This window comes from Anoplophora glabripennis, unplaced genomic scaffold (assembly GCF_000390285.2).
Source record: "Anoplophora glabripennis isolate ALB-LARVAE unplaced genomic scaffold, Agla_2.0 scaffold188, whole genome shotgun sequence".
Classification (NCBI taxonomy): Eukaryota; Metazoa; Arthropoda; class Insecta; order Coleoptera; family Cerambycidae; genus Anoplophora; species Anoplophora glabripennis.
In genome coordinates this window covers 710,886-728,993 of record NW_019416300.1, presented here as the reverse complement: position 1 = coordinate 728,993, position 18,108 = coordinate 710,886, and the positions used below count along the sequence as shown (strand labels likewise).

The following is an 18,108-nucleotide window of genomic DNA, read 5'->3' as shown; positions in this document are numbered from 1 at the left end:
TAACCTTTAAAAATTTACTTTGTTTTATTTTTTATAACATACTAAATTTAACTTGTGAAGACAAAGAAGCAAAATGATATTAAAAATTTTAAGTCATTTTCAATAATAAACTGGTCCGCTGTAAAAATTCGTTTCCCGAATCTGAATCCGTGTCTGTCTTCAGCCACATCATTATGTTTGTATTTATGTAGAATTATGTTAATTAAGTGGGAAATGGAAATAAAACGTAAAATCCAATAGACAACGCATTCAGATTATGTCACACCATGGAAATATTTCGAGAAATCGGAAAATAACGATGTACACCAGGCAAATAAAATTTTTACTCGAAAAAATTTCTATCCGCGAGATTATTGTAAAATTGTCTAAAGGAACATTATACAAGACATCTCTCGTTTCGTGAGTCAAAAACTTTTATTAGCTAACTTTTCTATTTAAAAAAATAAGTGAGGAAAACAGTTTTTTCATTTTGCAGGGAAAACTATCAATTTTAGCGAAAAGTAACTCAGAGTTTGCAGGGAATAAAATTATGTACAATTTTACAATAATATCGCGGATAAGAATTTTTTCGATTTTCTCTTTTTTTTCCCTAATTTTCCTGGTCTAATGTGAATATAGCTCCATACACAGTACCTAATTTAAAAGTGAATAAAAGACGTATTACATCTATCACGTTGACTGAAATATTTCAATCAACGTCTATCACAAAATATGGATATCTGTTACTTTTTAAATACAATTGAAGAAATTATTGATCCAAAATCCCCATGCATAAGAAAAAAAATTGAATGTTACATAACTGAAACTAGTGACCTTAGAAATCTTCTTTCGGAGAAAATGGATTCCTCATATCTTCTTAACCCCCAGTACCACATTTTAACTCTTTCTGTTGTGAAATAAGGACGCTAGATATCGTTTTCTAAAATCACTATTTTCCATTTTTTCACAATATTTCAGGAACGGCAGCAGATATCTTTGATCTCTTTAGTTTATTTTAATGATCATGAAAAGGAGCAAACTTTTTTCTAATATGAGCCACCCTGTATATCTTACGGTTTCCCTGATGCTATGAAAAACGGACCACCCTGTATGACAGCTTTTAATGCCTTGAAAAGTATAAATAGATTTCTTCAAGTTTAGCTTTGTTATAAAAGAGTAAATGACTTTTAAGACCGCCACAAGATTAAGTAGGTACGTTTTTCCTCGCAATTGGTTGATATTATAGTCCGAACAAAAGTTTCTGTTTTAATGATCTTACATGTTGAGCTACTTAATTTTTTGAAAAAAAAAACCGCAAATATAAAAGTTATGATAATTTCTTTAGGTTTTAAAGTCACATAACTCTCATGACATTTTTTTCATAGGTGCACTTACTACTATAGTAATAATTGAACCAAATTTGAAAAATGAACAACCGTAAAACTTAGGTAAAGCAAATTAATAAAAAATAATTATGAAATTCTGAATATTGAGTTTTCAAGTAAGCGTCATAGGAAAATAGGGTCGTTTCACATATTTTTTTATTTACTTGAATTCAGCATGTATCAAAATTAATATAGCTTTTTGCAGGATTTTGTTTTTACTAATACTAACTGAGAAATACAACTTTAAAATATGAACATGTTCCGTCCTTTTCTATAAGGCGTTGTGACGTCAACTATGTCGCATGCGCATTATGGTTGAAATTTAAGTTGGTATAACAAGTTACGTTGGCTATTCTGACATTGCTGGAACAGTCACATGTCACATTTTCTGTCAATTAACATTTACTATTTGTTGTGCTGGTGACCGGTTGTGTTTGTGTGCGTTATTTTTGCTTATTATAATTTTAATTAACATAAAGAGTATGAAAAATTACAATTTACTTATCGGTTATCACTCACACTCACTATATAATAATAAATAACACAGATCTACTAATTTGTGATATTAACCTCAAATTATAAAGTACTTATCATCAAATCGTGTTCTGTGTATTTTGTTTATGTCTCCATTGCGCATGTATACGAGTTGACGTCACAGCGAGAGAGACAATAATATTAGATAGGACTGAAAATGTTTAAATTTTATTTCGATATTGTTCCTTTGTGATCCATTTTTTCTGAAAAGTAAGTTAATGAAAGTAAATATATAAGCTGCTACCACTGAAAAATAATAGCAAATTCAATTTTTAGAATCTAAGGTAACGACCCTATTGTATCATTATTTTTATCGGCAGAATAATTCCCTATTGACGAGTTTAGTCTCAAATTCACCTTAATCTTAAGTATTTCAGCCTTAACCCTAATGTTTTTATCTTGTTTACAAAAATTTGGTCTTAACCGTGGTGAGAATATAACATGGTGTCCCTACTCGCTTGTGGTGATGTCACTTAAGAGAAAGACTGACAAAATCATGGCATATTGGCATATTGGCATGAAAATACCACTTTCTGCTGTTTTTCTAATAATCCAAAGCTGTTGTGGCCTAAAACAAGTAATGTTTTTTCAAACTTGACAGAATATGTAAGGTTATAAATTGACATTTAGACAAGGTACATACTTATACTAACATGTAAACACGATTCATACCATACGTAAATAAGGAAATTGTCTGCTGTTCTCTGCTGACGACATGCGCAGACAGGACCAAATTGAGCTGACTGTAGAGCACTGTGAATATATTACGGTGTCCTGTGCCACAGAACACCTAGGAAATACTGCCTACGTACATGTGGTGACGCCACTAACGAGGCTACGACGTAGTCAACGCAAGGAAATGCAACGACTACACTCCCAGAGCTATTGCTGTGTAAATATCTTCACATTATTTATTTTATTGTGTTAAACAGATAACGGTTCTTCAAACAGCATTTAAGGGTACTTTCACGTTTAGACTCAACTTATTTGAGGGTATTTTTTTAACACGATTCATACTAAGTGTAAATGAGGAAAATCTGCATCTCGTTAATGACGTCACGCCCCGTCAGGGCAAATCATATCATGTTAAGAACTAGTCAGCGTTAGAAGGGAGAAATAGCGGACTCTTGAGCTTGTTATGTTCTATAACAAGTTATAGTCTTAGTGGTCAAAATAGCATTGGTTATATAAGCTATTGTAAATACTATACGCAATGATAGATAGTCTTAAGTATAGTATTCGATACATTCTTTTATTCATTGATATTTTGTCCTATTCTTTAAGTGATGACTTTACTGTAATACCCAAAGCAAAATTTAAAAAAACATGCCATCTTGTGCCCCCTTGAAAAGAAAATCGACGTGGCTCAGGTTTTTTTGTTTTCTTTTAATTCCAATATTTTCCAGGTGGAAAGTTTTAATTGGAACACCCTGTATAACCAATGTTACACAGCAATAAAAGTAATGTTAGTCGTAGAAAATGAAACTTTAGAAACTTTCAAGGTCAAGTATTAAGACTTTATTAAGTTAGTAGGATTAGATTACGATTTTTATAAATCTTGATTTTTCCATGTTCAATTATTTCAGTAATTAGGATTTTTTTAACGAACGCTGAAAGTTGTAGCACACTGATATTTTTTAGAAGTGAGTCTCAAAGTGTAAGTTATCAAATTACCACTAAAATTAAAACTAAACTAAAAAATGACACCCATTTGGCCTTGAAAAAATTTAGGAGGTTACCAAACTCTCTGATGCTATTCAGGTTTTCTCATTACAGCCTTACGCCGACAAATGGCTTGAAACTCGAACCGCTATCTCCTGATTCCGGCGCCTGGGTCAAGGACGAAAGGACAGCGTCAGGACGATACGTAACCGCCTCCCATTCATCCCGGCTTTTATCCTGTGGGCCTCGTCATGCGCGAATGCTTGCAACGGAAGCGGTGCTCTGGAGGGTCGAGATGCGTTTTATTTTTTAAAATCGTATTGTCGTGTAATTCGAGCGCGCTTATCTTCTGTTTAGTTTGCGCTGCCTCTTCAGTGCAAGGTGACGGTATTCTATTAGGTCGCGGACTGTTTCTGTCCTTCCGGACAAAAAGTCGGGATATCGACGGAGGTTCACGTGGATGGGATAAGATCGATTTTCATTCATCTTTTTGTGAGTGGCTTTTTGTTATTTGTGAATCGCAGACGGCGGTGTTTGTGTAGCGTAGGTGGCTTGATTTATTTCACACTTATTCGGTCTAGAAGCGGAACGACCGAAATCGTTAAAGTTTTTAATTTATTTTTCAAGAATCTACGTAAAAAGTTGTAAATAATAACTTACAATATTGCTTTACTTAATTTAATATCGGCAGAAATTTAATTATTATTTAAAATTATTTTGTTACCTAATTATTCAACTATAATTAAACCATTTTTTAATTTGAAAAATAACGAAAAGTTGATGATACAATTTTTGAAAATTATAACGTTTTCATGGATGAACTTGAAATGAGGGAAAACTTTGTCATTTTTCATTTTGTGAAAGCTAATCAGCCTCGTTTAATGTAGAAAAATATTATTTTAATTGGGCCACGGTGTCTTGTACAAAAAAAATAGAAACCTGGTTGATTTTATCCTTAAAACTTAATACTACAGTCTGTCAGTTAAAAAATATAAGAAAAACAATTACATTTAACATTTAATATGTACAGGGCGTCCATATTTCTTTTTAACCTTAGGTGTGATTGACAAAAAAATTTATTTGTCTAAAATTTTAGCATTATGTGATTAAAAAGTATTTATTGTTTATTTTTGTTCCTGAAAAATTTACTAGGTGTTGACAAGGGCAAATAATATACAATGTGTCCAATTGAGTCGGCACCATATGGGAGACTTTTTTATTATTGGTTTTATGAAAAATGGTTTGTTGGTTGGTTTATGGTTTTATTCTTGATAAAATGTTCTGCATGGCCTAAAACCCAAAATGAAGTAATCAGAATTCAATTTTTTGCAGTCGTATACGAGATTTGTCGAAAAATTTTGCTCAAAAATCCGAGGTTCAAATTGCTCAATTGGCTCTGGTTTTCGAGATATCCTAACCTAAAAGTGCCTAAATCGCGATTTTTTGACATATTTGAGGAACTACTAAATTTAAACATGCGATATCTCAAAGACCAAAAATGATATCGGGATAAATCCAAGAGTAAGGGTTTTGGCAAAAAATTTCTTATCCATGTAACATAACCTCAAATATGTAAAAAATTTGCGATTTTGGCACTTCTAGGTTAGGATATCTTGAAAACCAGAGCCAATTAAGAACTTTGGATCTCGAATTCAAATTCAGCGCACAAAAATTCTTCGGAAAATAATGCATAAACCATTATAAAATATAATAATTACGTAAGTTACAAAATGGAAAACATATAAATACATTTTAGTTATCCCTAAAAAGTGTTAATTTTATAATTTAACTGTTTTAACAACCTTTTACTTTTTTATTTCTATCTAGAAAAAAATGTAAAGTTTCAAGTAATTTTCTTCCTATCTCGAAGAAATATGTAAAAAAACAATTTCATTTAGATGTAAACTAAAGTAGCGTTTTTTTTAATGAAACTTTCAGTACATTTACCTTTTTTGAAATCCTCGCTCTTTGGTGATTACACAGTAGTTTGCATCGAGGTTTGCATAATAATTTATTTTATTTACTGACCCTGCATGATGGACAAAATATGTCAAGATTGCCATGGAATTCGTGCATATTCATGCAACATTCATTTGTTTTTTATGCATTTCTTTTAGATAACAAGAAAATTTACTACAATTTTCGCCTTTGCGTTTTTTCCTGACTGAAAGGGCAAAAGAGATGAATATATTGTTATGTGAATAAAATGTACATAATCAATTTGTTACATTAATCTCATTTAAGTCACTCTTAACCTTTGTAATAGCTGTTGCTCTGGGTTTTGTTCGCCTCGCAAAAAAAAAGTCGCACAGTGGACTTTGCAAAGATAACAGTTTTTGGAAATCCCCTTCTAGGTATGTGGCTTTGAAAAATACGACTTTGTAAATATGTTGCTTGATTGTATCTCTCTTAATTCATATATCTAAATAATCTTTAAGTGTGTATTAATCGTATTTCACAACAAAAATGTTTGCATTAACTTATCAGTAATTTATCAATAATTTTAAAATTTATAAATTATAAAAATTTTACACAAATCACTTGTCAGCCACTTTAAAAATAGCATTTAATCAGGAAATGTATGAATTATGGTGGATATTGGGGAACTAGACAACATAAACACATAAGTATTTTTTATATTCCCTGGATTATTGAAAATATTTAAAAAATGTCAGCCTCGATTTACCCAGAAAACAAAAATATTAAAAAAAACATATGATATTTTAATCAGACTGATAACTGAATTAAAGAACCAATTAAAATTATACGATGCAGTTATCCTAACCCTAATTTCAACATTTTAATAAAGAAAATCGTAAGCTATTGAAAATTTTGTTTCAGTTGATTAAATACTAGACATCATAAAGTTGAAAATTGCAATATTTAAAACGCAAATCTATTAAATTTTTCAAAAATCAAATTTAACAGTTAGCTACTATAAAATATGATTATTTCTATAGTCTCCTTGAACTTATTCGCAGTTACTTATAGTACACAATTAATAATAATTAATTACTAATTAGATAATTAATATTAATTAATTTTCGTACAAAATATGGTCGGAATAATGATTTAACTTCATCAACTGTGAAGAGATTAATTAAAAATGCAGGGAGGCTGGAATTAAACACTCTGGCCGTCTTTCAACAAGTCGTACAACACAAAACATAGAAGCAGTTCGTGAGAGTGTTGCTGAGATTCCAGGAACATCGATTCGACACCGTGGTCAAGAGTTCCATGCTTACAAAGTTCAATTGACTCAAGAACTGAAGCCTACTGACCACGTAGAGCGAAGAGAGTTCTTTGAATGGATTATGGAACAACAACAAGTGGATGCTTGCTGATTTTTTCTTCAGCAATGAGGCTCATTTTCTTTTTAATGGCTCTGTTAATCCACAAAATTGTTGCATTTGGGGTGCAGAAAATCCGAAACAAATGAATCTGCAACGTGTCAGTGTTTGGTGTGGATTTTGGGAAAATGCGGCTGATCATTCAATAACAGTTAATGATGCTTGCTATTGTGACATGATAATCCAGTTTTTTGTGCCTAAATTGCAAGACTTGGATGTATACGGCATGTGGTTTCAACAAGACGGTGCCACATGCCATACAGCCCGAGAAACAATTCAATTACTGCATGAGTCATGTCCTGGTCGTGTAATTTCTCGTTTTGGTGATCAGAATTGACCGGCCAGGTCGTGTGATTTAATGTCGTTAGACTTTTTTGAGGTTTTGAGTCTAAGGTTTATGTCAACAAGCCCACGACCACCCACACCTTGAAAGAGAAAATTGGACGTTGTATCAACGAAATTCAGCAGCGTCTTTGCAAAACGTGGAAGTCATTTACCTAATGTGCTACTCCTTACATAACCCTACTGTATACCTTATGATTCAATACAAACATTTCAATTTTTATTTAAAAACCTGTGTTCTCTATCAAAATTAATTCAAATTCATTCACCTGTTTAAAGAAAAGAAAAATAATTGAATAGAAGGTATACAATTAATAAAAATACAATGTACAAATAAAACAAAATACAGACAAAGACAGAATGCACCTTAAAATAGTACTAAAAGACTAAAGTAGGGTTAATTTATAAAATGTTCTAAAATAGGTATTTAAAACTACATACAGGGTATCTTAAAAATCATTAAAATTTGTCTTCAAAAATTAATTAAAAGTATAAATGCACGATTTAACAACATTTTTTAATTTTTGTTTTAAATTCTTTACTGGTTTAAATTTTCTAAATGTGGACGTAATCCACAGAAAAATTGTATGCTGAAAGAATCCGCGCATTTTCTTATTTTCTGGAGGTTAAAAAAACCTAGTACAAAAGTAATTTTTTCTTCCAGTCTTCAAGAATGGAAGTAGCTTCTACTGCAAAAATTGTGCGAATTGTTTTTAATATAAAGAATGCACTGAAATATGTAAATATTTGAGGAGTAACACCACTGCATAGGTTTTTTTATTGATTTAAAGGTGCTTTGAACATTCTAGAATAAGAGAACAAAAGTTTTATGCGTATACAAAATTTGAAATTCCGAGCTGTTTCTCAAACTCGTCGAGCCGCTTCCAAACGACTACCTGGAGCACAGGAACCTGATGCAAGGGTACAGTCTAATGATTTATCTTTTCATTTTAAACTTTTCTAATACTACTAATAGATGTCGCTGATATCAACAGATGTCGTTAGAAGGAGTTTGTGTTTAATTAGAAGCATTTTCAAAAGAATGGACGTTAGTACAGCGTATATCTCAAAACTTTAAACGCGAAACACGATTATTTTTAAACAGCACGCAGCGTAACTCCAACAATTTTCATTATATTCACTCCAAATTTTGACCATATCTTTAAAATAACATTCTGAAGAGAAGCACATATAGTATTTTCGATCAGTTGATTGTAACATTATTTTATTGACTAATGATTTTTTTCATAAATTGAACTATTTACTTCAAATACTCGCTAATCACACAAAAATTCATATTTTCAAAAACCCCCACGTATTTCTCTAACCATATTCATTATTCATGTAGATTCGGAATTTTTTTTTCCATATGCAAATTTCTGTTAGTTATACATGCCTCAAATTCAACATGTCTCGCAAGAATAGCCCCAGCGTCACCATTTTGTGCTATTTATGAATTAATTTTTTTGTTTGAAAACTTAGACATGGTTAATAATATGCTTCAATATTATTATACTCTTACTCTTTATAAGCTTTATTTTAGAATTTTAGTGGTGATACCCTTTAGGTAAATCAACAAAGCATTTTTTGCAATCGTGTCTGTATCCTAGTCTATACATAATATTTTCGTTCAACTTTTTGCTGGAGAGCAACTATACGAGTACTAGAACGAATTGAGCTGTGATACGCTGCCTTGAAATAAAACTTTGTTTACCAAGCTTTGGAGAAGATAAAGTAGCTTTGAATTTTTTTACAAATATAATCAGTATGATGAATCTACGATAGCTTAGGATCCATATAAACGCCGAGAAATTTGACATATTCAGGATTACTTATGCCATTCAAGTTACGAAGCGTCAAGATCATCGTTTTAGTCTTGGACAGTCATTTTATTACTGATAGATCAGTAATAATTTCAACAAGGACGTCGTTAAGTAAAACGGATAAATTTTACATAGCTATTGTAACACAGGTGTCATATGCAAAACGTATACTTAAATTTTTACTATCAGAAATGATAGTAAATAATAAATTTAAAAAAGTAGGGACCCAATACCGAGCCCGCGGAACACATGTGTTATTTCCAAGGTACATATTCGACGTATTATTATTGCAATATATGCTGTTGTTTGAGGAACCATAAAAATTAAACTTTTTTTATTAAAACTTCTAAGAACTGGCTATTTACGTGATTATTTTATTCGGAACCGTTATTAACAGAATATACCAAACAGTCTATTGCTAATTCAGTTGACAAATTATTGTGAAACCCATTTTGCTGAAAGAGTATTCCCACCAGTATAGAATAATTATTTTCGAAATGATTTCAGCGATGACTTTCTTGTTTACCGTAAATGGAAACCATGGAAATTTTAAATTTCGATGACTGTAACCAACGTTGACTGAAATATTGTATTATTTCAATCAACGTAAATATACAATATTTCAGTCAACGTAACCAATATTTCGTAGATATCTATAATAGGACACAGATAGTATAACTGAAAGCCACTAAAAAACCTGATATTTTTATTTAAAATTTTTCGACAAAACTTTATGTAAAAAAATTACTCTAGTATTTAAGTTATACTGAAAATTGCTGTGAGGTACCTAGTTTTATAGGTTTTTATGTATGTAGGTACATGTAAATTTTTTAGTGTATAATCTTTTGTTGATTACTACGTTAATTGTAAAATCAGCAGTTTTCAACAAACAGGCATGTCTATTTTAAACTTAATTTTTTCATTCCTAATTTTTTCGCAAAAAATACTATTTATTATATGATTTAAGATTCACTCCGTATAATAAGCCTGTGTACCTTATTTTTATATTCCCCTGATCCTTGTATCGTTTTTCGGCAATATTTCTTTATGGATTATCGAATCATTGATACAAATATGAAAGATTCCACATACTTACCCGTATCTATATCGCGTTACTTACTATTTTTACATTGGTCGGTGATAATCTTGGGATGGTGGGCTGATTCGGATGCGAGGAATTAAATTGAAGCTATATTTACTTTTGTCTCTAATCTGATATGATTTATAGAAGGGTTAGGCATTTTTAATAAAATGTGCAATTATTTTATCATATGTTCAAGTGCAAAATAAAATAAAAATTATCTATAATAATAAGCGGGTTCTATTCCACACGAGTGTTTTGATTTCTGTGGTAATCCTTGTTATTTCAAGCATAAGGATTATTGCAGCTTTACAAATTACCACCGAGAAAATAATAGTTATCGATAACTATAAAACTGTTTGAGTGATTAATGTGAAACTACGAGTATTTGATTAAATTTGCGAATAGTTTTGGTACTACAATTTAAGTAAATAGTAGTTTTATACAGGATGACCCAGAAACAAGTGGCCAAATTTTAAACATATTTAACTTATCAAAAGCAACAACTTTTGTGTAATGAACTGTTGTGCTGAAATTTTACATCTTTATTCATTATTTTTTATATCATTAAAATTACACTAACGGTGTGTTTATGGATTAAAGAAATATCTAAGTAATATATGCAAATGTTTTAAGCAATAGTTCAATTTTTGTAACTGACTGAAGATGGGTTAAGTTCTAGTTTAGACATTTTCCTGGACGATAAATTGGTTGAAATGGTCCAGTTGCGTGACCCGCACGATCGCCAGATTTCAATCCGTGCGACTTTTGTTCGTGGGGCCGTTTGAAAGAAGAAAATGTCCAAAGTTGTGTATAATTATCCCTTGACAATAACGGAAGACAATTTTAACATTTGTTGTAACTTAATTTAGTAAAATATGCCGAAATGACAACGTCGATTTCTTTTCGGTGATCAAAAAATTGTCATTTTCAACTTTTGATGAACCAGTTTATAACAAATTTTATTATTTTTCAGTAGTATCCGATTCAATTCCCCATCTTTTTATATTAACTATTTAATAAAAATTTAAAACGGTGTATTATCTTAAAAACTAAGGTTTTCGGAAAAAATAATGCTTTTTATGAGATGTGGGTCAAATTTTGGCATTTATTTCTGGAACACCCCGTATGTACAGGGTGGTCGGCAGCAATTGGTCCAATTGTATAAGGAATCAAGGGAGTCATTTTGAACAAATTCCATGAATAATAATAATAATAATTTTACTTAACTTATTGTTTTATTTTATTTGACATTTACATAAATGGTACCTTTGTTAATAAAATCGCTGTTTTAATTTTTTTACATCCTGTTGTTACTATGATTATACGTTAGAAAGAGCGGTAGTTAAGGAAGTTTTTAAAATAATTTGAAAATCTAGGAACCTTTAATTCAATAAAATAATGTGCTTCAAAATTTAATATTGACTTCTTTTTCGTAGGTTACCTTGATTTTGAAAGGCCATATTTCACTTTTTTTAAACTTTAGATTTAACTAATATTTTTTTTATAGTGGCTCAAACATCGTTCTTGGTAAATAACCCAGTTTCAGTTTTATACCACAGTTATAATATGAACAATTAATAATCATAGGTCAAATTTTGGTAGAGTTGAAAAATATTCAAAATTAAAAATAAAAAAAAAACAGGCAACTTTAGACTAGGCTAAAAGTGGTGCAATAGGTAGGAAATATACCCACCTACCACCCCTTAAAATCATTACATCTATCTAGGAAACACCCTGTATAACTTTTTGATGCGTTAAATTCGCTCGTTTACGATTACGTAATTATTAACAGATTGGTCCGTAATACACGATTCCATTTTTAAAAACGCGCAGGAATTACTAAATTGGTGAAAATAACATGATTTTTTTCTCTTGCACGAATATGACATGAAAAGAAACGCCTATGTTGGGAACTGACAAATCGAAAAATAGAACTGTGCAGAGCAGATCATTTAGTCGCTTTCTTTTTGTGCACGATAAGCAAACGTCATAGTCCCCAGACAAGAAGAGAAACGCCTAAGATTGGAAACAAACAAATCGAGAAATGAAAATATGCAGACTGATCATCTAGTCGTCTCGCTTTTTGTACACGATAAGCAAACACGATTTTCTCCCTTGCACGCATAGGACACGAAGGGAAACGCCTAAGAAGGGAACTAATAAATCGAGATATGAAACTATACAGCTCAGATCGTCTGGTGGTACACGATAGCATAGGCAGAAATGGGTCTTGTAACAACAGAACGTTCCAAGTCCACGCATAGGCTAAACTCATTCTCGGAACACTATGGAGAATGAGATGCACATTACAATTTCTGCACAAAGAATACAAACAATTATTTTATCAGATTAAGAGCCTTAATATTGTATTTCGATTTATTTATGAGGCTTACTGTCTACTGTTTTGGAAGTCGTATATATGGAAATAAAATAATCCCTGGTAGACGCACTTGACATTTCAAGAAACTAGATAGGTACGAAATTAAACCTAATTTATGGATCTTAACTATAACCGGTCCAAATTTTATCCTATACTGGTTTTGGGTGGACTCGGATAAACATAATTTACAGCTATATATGGAATTTTGCGAGATTATCGCACATCACATACCTGCATAACAAATATTATTAAATGCATTAATAAAAGCCCATTCGGATTTATGGGCATCGTATATTTTATTCTCATACGTATTCAATAACCCCAATTTCGATAAGAATCAAAAGCGGTTAAAGTCTTAGCAGAAATTTATTGCTTACGGATAAATCTTTTTACGTATGGTTACGTAGATGGTTTCCTTGGCAACAATGCTTTTTTAGGCTAAGATTAAAAAATTAAGATTCCGCAAACGTTAATTAGTGCCTATTAAAATTCACTGTTGAAGTTTGGCGTTGTTTGAACTAATATAATCATGCATTTTAATGTACCCCGTTTAAAAAATTTCTAGCATGTGTGATTTTAATGATTTTTTTACATAATATACAGTATGTTTGATTATAAAGGCCTCGGTTGCCCATTTTTAGACACCCCGTAAAGTATATACAGCGTGTCTCGCTGTAATGTCCGGAAGAGGGAAAAGTTTTTTATTTGTGGGTTTACGACAAAAAGTCACTCTTTGTAAATACTCCTGCTTGTTTCAAAACGGTCAAATCTGTTAAAATATTTGTAATTTTTTATACAGGGTGTTCAGTATTTAGACAAATATTGTTAGTCTCCAAGAGTAAAGTAAAATTATTTTTGACAATATCGAAAAATATTATCACGGATGACATTTTGGATCCACAGGGGATTAAAATTTTTATTTATTTTTTTTTAATAATGCGGGCAGCTAATTTATGTGTACCACTTTATTTGATATTTGCAAAATTTATGCAATAATTAATTTCCTTAATTTTATTTTCATTAAGTGACTTTATTGCTAATAATATGAAAATTTACATAAACAAGGAATAATGTAATTTAAATTTACAAAAATAAATTTTACCCAAATTTATTGCCTCCAATTTCTGCACAAATTTCAGCTCTTCTAATAAATTCTCTATAGACATTTCGTATTTCGTATAGAGGAATATTAGCAATTGTTTTTCTTATTATGTTTTTTAAAGTGTCCACATTATTACCAAGCGGTTCAGCAAAAACTTTTTGTTTTAGATTTCCCCACAAATAAAAGTCCATTATTGTCAGATCAGGACTTCTAGGAGGCCATGGAACAGGACCTAATCGTCCTATCCATCGATCTTTAAAATGTTGGACCAACCATTCTCTAACCATAATTGTAGAATGAGATAGATGACCATCTTGTTGAAAATAAGCCCACTCTCGGTGTGCTAATGGCATATCGTTTAGGTAGTTTAAGAAAAACGTACTTAGTAACTGCAAATAAGAATGCCGGTTCAAGTTTCCCTCTATAAAATAGGGTCCAACTATTACAAAATAAGAAACGGCACACCAAACGTTAACTTTTGTTGAATACTCCGAAAATTATGATTTTCCAAAGCTCAGTATCTACAATTTTGAGAGCTAACTATTCCATTCGTGGAAAAAGACGCCTCATCCGGAAAAATAATATAGTGGGAAACATTTCTGGTTTCAAGATGGTGCTCACCCACCCATAAACAAAATGCCAACCTTTTAGAATCGCCCCCTTCTTATAGTGTATGGACAAACTTTGGTTTATACGGATGTATTTTATTTCTTTTTAACAATCTTTGTAAACGAGACTTAGAGATGTTTTAAAATCTTATGAGCTTTGACCTTCATATGCGCAGAAACATAATTTCGACCGTCGCCTAAATTATTCTACGTCCTAAAAACATTACACCTATTATTCACAGTCTCTTTCGAGCTCTAGCGTAAACAAGCCTTTGATCCGATTACAAATATCATAATAAAATGCCCTATTCTTTATTATTTTAATTTAAACAATAAAAATATATATAACGAACGTTCGCCAGTTGACTTTATTGATGCCCGAGCGCCTTAGTTCATGTCTACTTGTAATGATGCACATGGTCTAGTTCTGAGTCAATGTTTTCACAACGTGCTTATTAGAAGAATTATGGGGATACGCCACGCCTTTCGCGGCTCATGAGATATTAAAAGACCTCTACTAACGTTTCCAATTTCTGAAGCTCTTTTTCTTAAAAATGTCTTTGGGGCATTTTTTTATTGATTGCTGCATCACTAATTCTACAACATTTTCTTCTTCGTTAACCGTTGTTACCCTTTTCTTTTTGAATACAGAACCAGTGTTTTTAAACTTTTGTACAATCCGTTTTATAGTCTTATCTGTGACTATTATGTCAGGCTATTTCTCATTAAATCGTCTTTGAACTGCCGCGAATGATATTTCTTCACCCAAACCATAGCACTGAACAATAAATACTTTTTGTTCGAGAGTGAGCATTGTAATCTCAAATAAAATATTACCTAATTAATCACGAAGTAACTTTGATAGAAGGTAGTAAACATTATGTTTTTGTGGGTCCTAAATGACATCCCTGATAATATTTTTCTCAATACTGAACACCCTGTATAAAAAATGGCAAATATTTTAACAGTTTTGACCGTTTTGGAACATGCAGGAGTTTTTACAAATAGTGACTTTTTGTCGTAAACCCACAAATAAAAACCTTTTCTCTCTTCCGGACAGTACAGCGGGACACGCGTATATTTTTAAATGGGATATTATTTTCTATATACTGAAGCACATTTTTTTTTCGTCACGCTGTAGGAGGATATTTTTATTAATTGGGATTGTATAAATTTGTTTGCACGTGTTGATTGATTTTTTTAAATTTCTTTCCAACCACATAAAATTTGTATGCTTTTGCATAACGAAATTTTTGAGAAAAAATTGTACTTGTTTTACCTATCACGATGATCCAGATACTGCTTCACAGACTGCTACGATTTTTTCGATAATAATTGTTTTAGGACATTTTTATTAAAAATATGGCAACGTGACATTATTCAGCATCACTTAAAACCCCTGTGGTCCAAGTTTCATCAATTTTTATCAAAGAATAAGTTAACAATTATTTTCCGACATTTCCAATGCCTCCTACATTTTTTTATGGAAACACAAATACAATAAATAAAACCTTTGAGGCTCTATAAAAAAAATATTTTCTATAAAAGTTGCTGAAATTTGGGCTACAGGGGTTTTAGGTAATGCTGAAGAACGCCCCACATTTTCAATAAAAAAAATCACCTAATGCTCCTTGAAAAAATTGATTGCAAAAAAACGTAGTAGTCTGTGGATTAGCAGGTGCATCCTAGTACAAGTACATCCAGAAGGTCATAATAAAAAATCATTAAAATCTTAAGCGCCAATCATTTTTTAGACCGGGTGTTCTAGTTCTTAATATAACACACTGCATGTTTGGTAACAAATAAATTCAATGGATGAGTCGAGGGAACTTGGTTTCAAAATTTAACTTCCTGAAGAACTGCTAAGAGAGCTATTTTTGAAATATAGCGTATTTTACCACACATGCAGGCAATTACAGGAAGATTATTAATTATTTCAGCAAATAACAAACATTGCTAATGAGCAACAATGTGTCAAATAGTTTGTATTCTAAATTATAATCTTACAATGTATGTTGTACTTTTGAAATGTGACTTATCTTGTGATTATACAGGGTGATTCAGAACACATCCAAAAAAAAATTCTGGATGTACAGGGGACCCTTACAAATACAATTTTGTAAAGAAAAAATCAAAAAGGTCAGTTCGAAATTGATTTAAAAATACACTTCTGCACGGCACTGGAAACTGGTCCACTGTAAAACCTGACCTCGCACAATGCGACCGGTATGGCGGCGTGATAAAAACGGACAAAAACTTTCGCAAGGAAAGAAATATGTAAATAGAATTTTATCGCACCTATTTTATATCGGCAAATTCAAATGCTTTTGCCTTTATTAATTATTAATAAAATTAATTTGTGTTTTTAAATAATAAAATCATTTGACATACCCGATGCTGCAACAGAAGTTGTTCAAAATTTTATCCACTCACGTGTAAACACATTTGGGTCCGTCTTACTCACTTTCTACGAACTAACACAAATGATGTCTTGCTTCACCATAACACAAATACTTCACCATAATACAAATGTTGTCTTGCTTCACCATAAATTAAAACGATATCCATCAACTCTGAGTTGCTATACACGCAAGCCATTTTTGACACTAACTACTAAAAAACTGATGTAAATACCACAGATAACAGGTAAAAACTACCGCAACGACGGATTTCAGTATTAGGAGTCACATGGCTCTCCACGCGTATTGCGAATGACGCTATAGACTACAGTTGTCCAGCTATGTAGTGGTTTAATGTGCTATAACTTCAATAATTTTTTTCTCAGAAACTATAAGGATTTTACAAAAATTTTTTTTACAATATTGACTCCATTTCTCATGCCGCATCTATTCCCAAATTTTTTTGGATAAGTTGTGAATCACCCTGTATACATGTGAAAGACGTAACTTAAATAACACAACAAATCAGTACGAATTGAAAGGTAATATATGTTTTCCGTGAAGTAGTAAAGGTTCTGTCAATTATTTCTGCGTAATGTTAATTGCAATAATTGTTTAATCAAACACTGGACAATGTTGGCAATTCAAAAATAATTTGTAACGATAGTCTAAATTGTAAATTACTTTTTAACAACATTTATAGCATTTTAGAGGCTTTGCTTGTGATTTTATTTACGAATATCAAATAATACGTCAGTTAATAAAAGGTTACAAAACAAGAAAATATTTATTAGGTTCATGGTTGATTAGGGTTTGTTTTACCGAAAATTACTCACTGGAATGGTTTATGTTATAATTTTTTGTCTAACAGTTGCAGTTTTTTAGATATTTTACAGACTGGTTTTTAGTGATGAATGAATTTCAATCACTTGTGTCTAATTTTTTTTAGGTAGTTGTTGTCGGCTGGTTGTTGTTTTTTGCGGACGCAAACCTAGACATATTTTAGACAGCTCTGTTGTGCTAATGACAAAACCGTCACTAGTGCAATCAGTATAGAACATTATGTACTTTGTTCTTCTTTATGGTCTATCCCATCAGCAACAGCAGAAATAGCAACCACTTAAACATAAAACAATAAATTATTAAAACGACTTAAAATAAATATAAACGACCTTCATTATTAAAAAGCTGGTGTATATACAAGAAACTTGTTTTCTTGAAAAAAAAAAAACGACGATGTTTTGGTGTATATCCAACGTGCTTCTTTATATAAATAGTCAACTTGTGTGCCATTTTTGTAGAAGTTCAACGTTGATTTGAGCATTCATTGCAGCGCGCACATAGTCAATCATTTTTAGTTAAAAAACTGCGCCTGTTGGACAAAAGGTCTTATATCACACGTGAGAATGAAATGTAATAATTATAAGCATGAGAAAATTTACACATGTCACTAACTTATA

General features: G+C 31.5%; 1 protein-coding gene across 2 annotated transcripts in view; it reads left to right on the top strand.

The window, feature by feature from the left end:
• Positions 1-3,903: 3,903 nt before the first annotated feature.
• The window catches only part of LOC108906026 (uncharacterized MFS-type transporter C09D4.1), a 38,049-nt gene continuing 23,844 nt past the window's right edge, over positions 3,904-18,108 (top strand). For both annotated transcript variants that reach the window (XM_018709160.1, XM_018709161.1), the window contains exon 1: positions 3,904-4,052. The gene's annotated coding sequence lies outside the window, so the exon portion shown is untranslated. The remainder of the gene's footprint in view (positions 4,053-18,108) is intronic.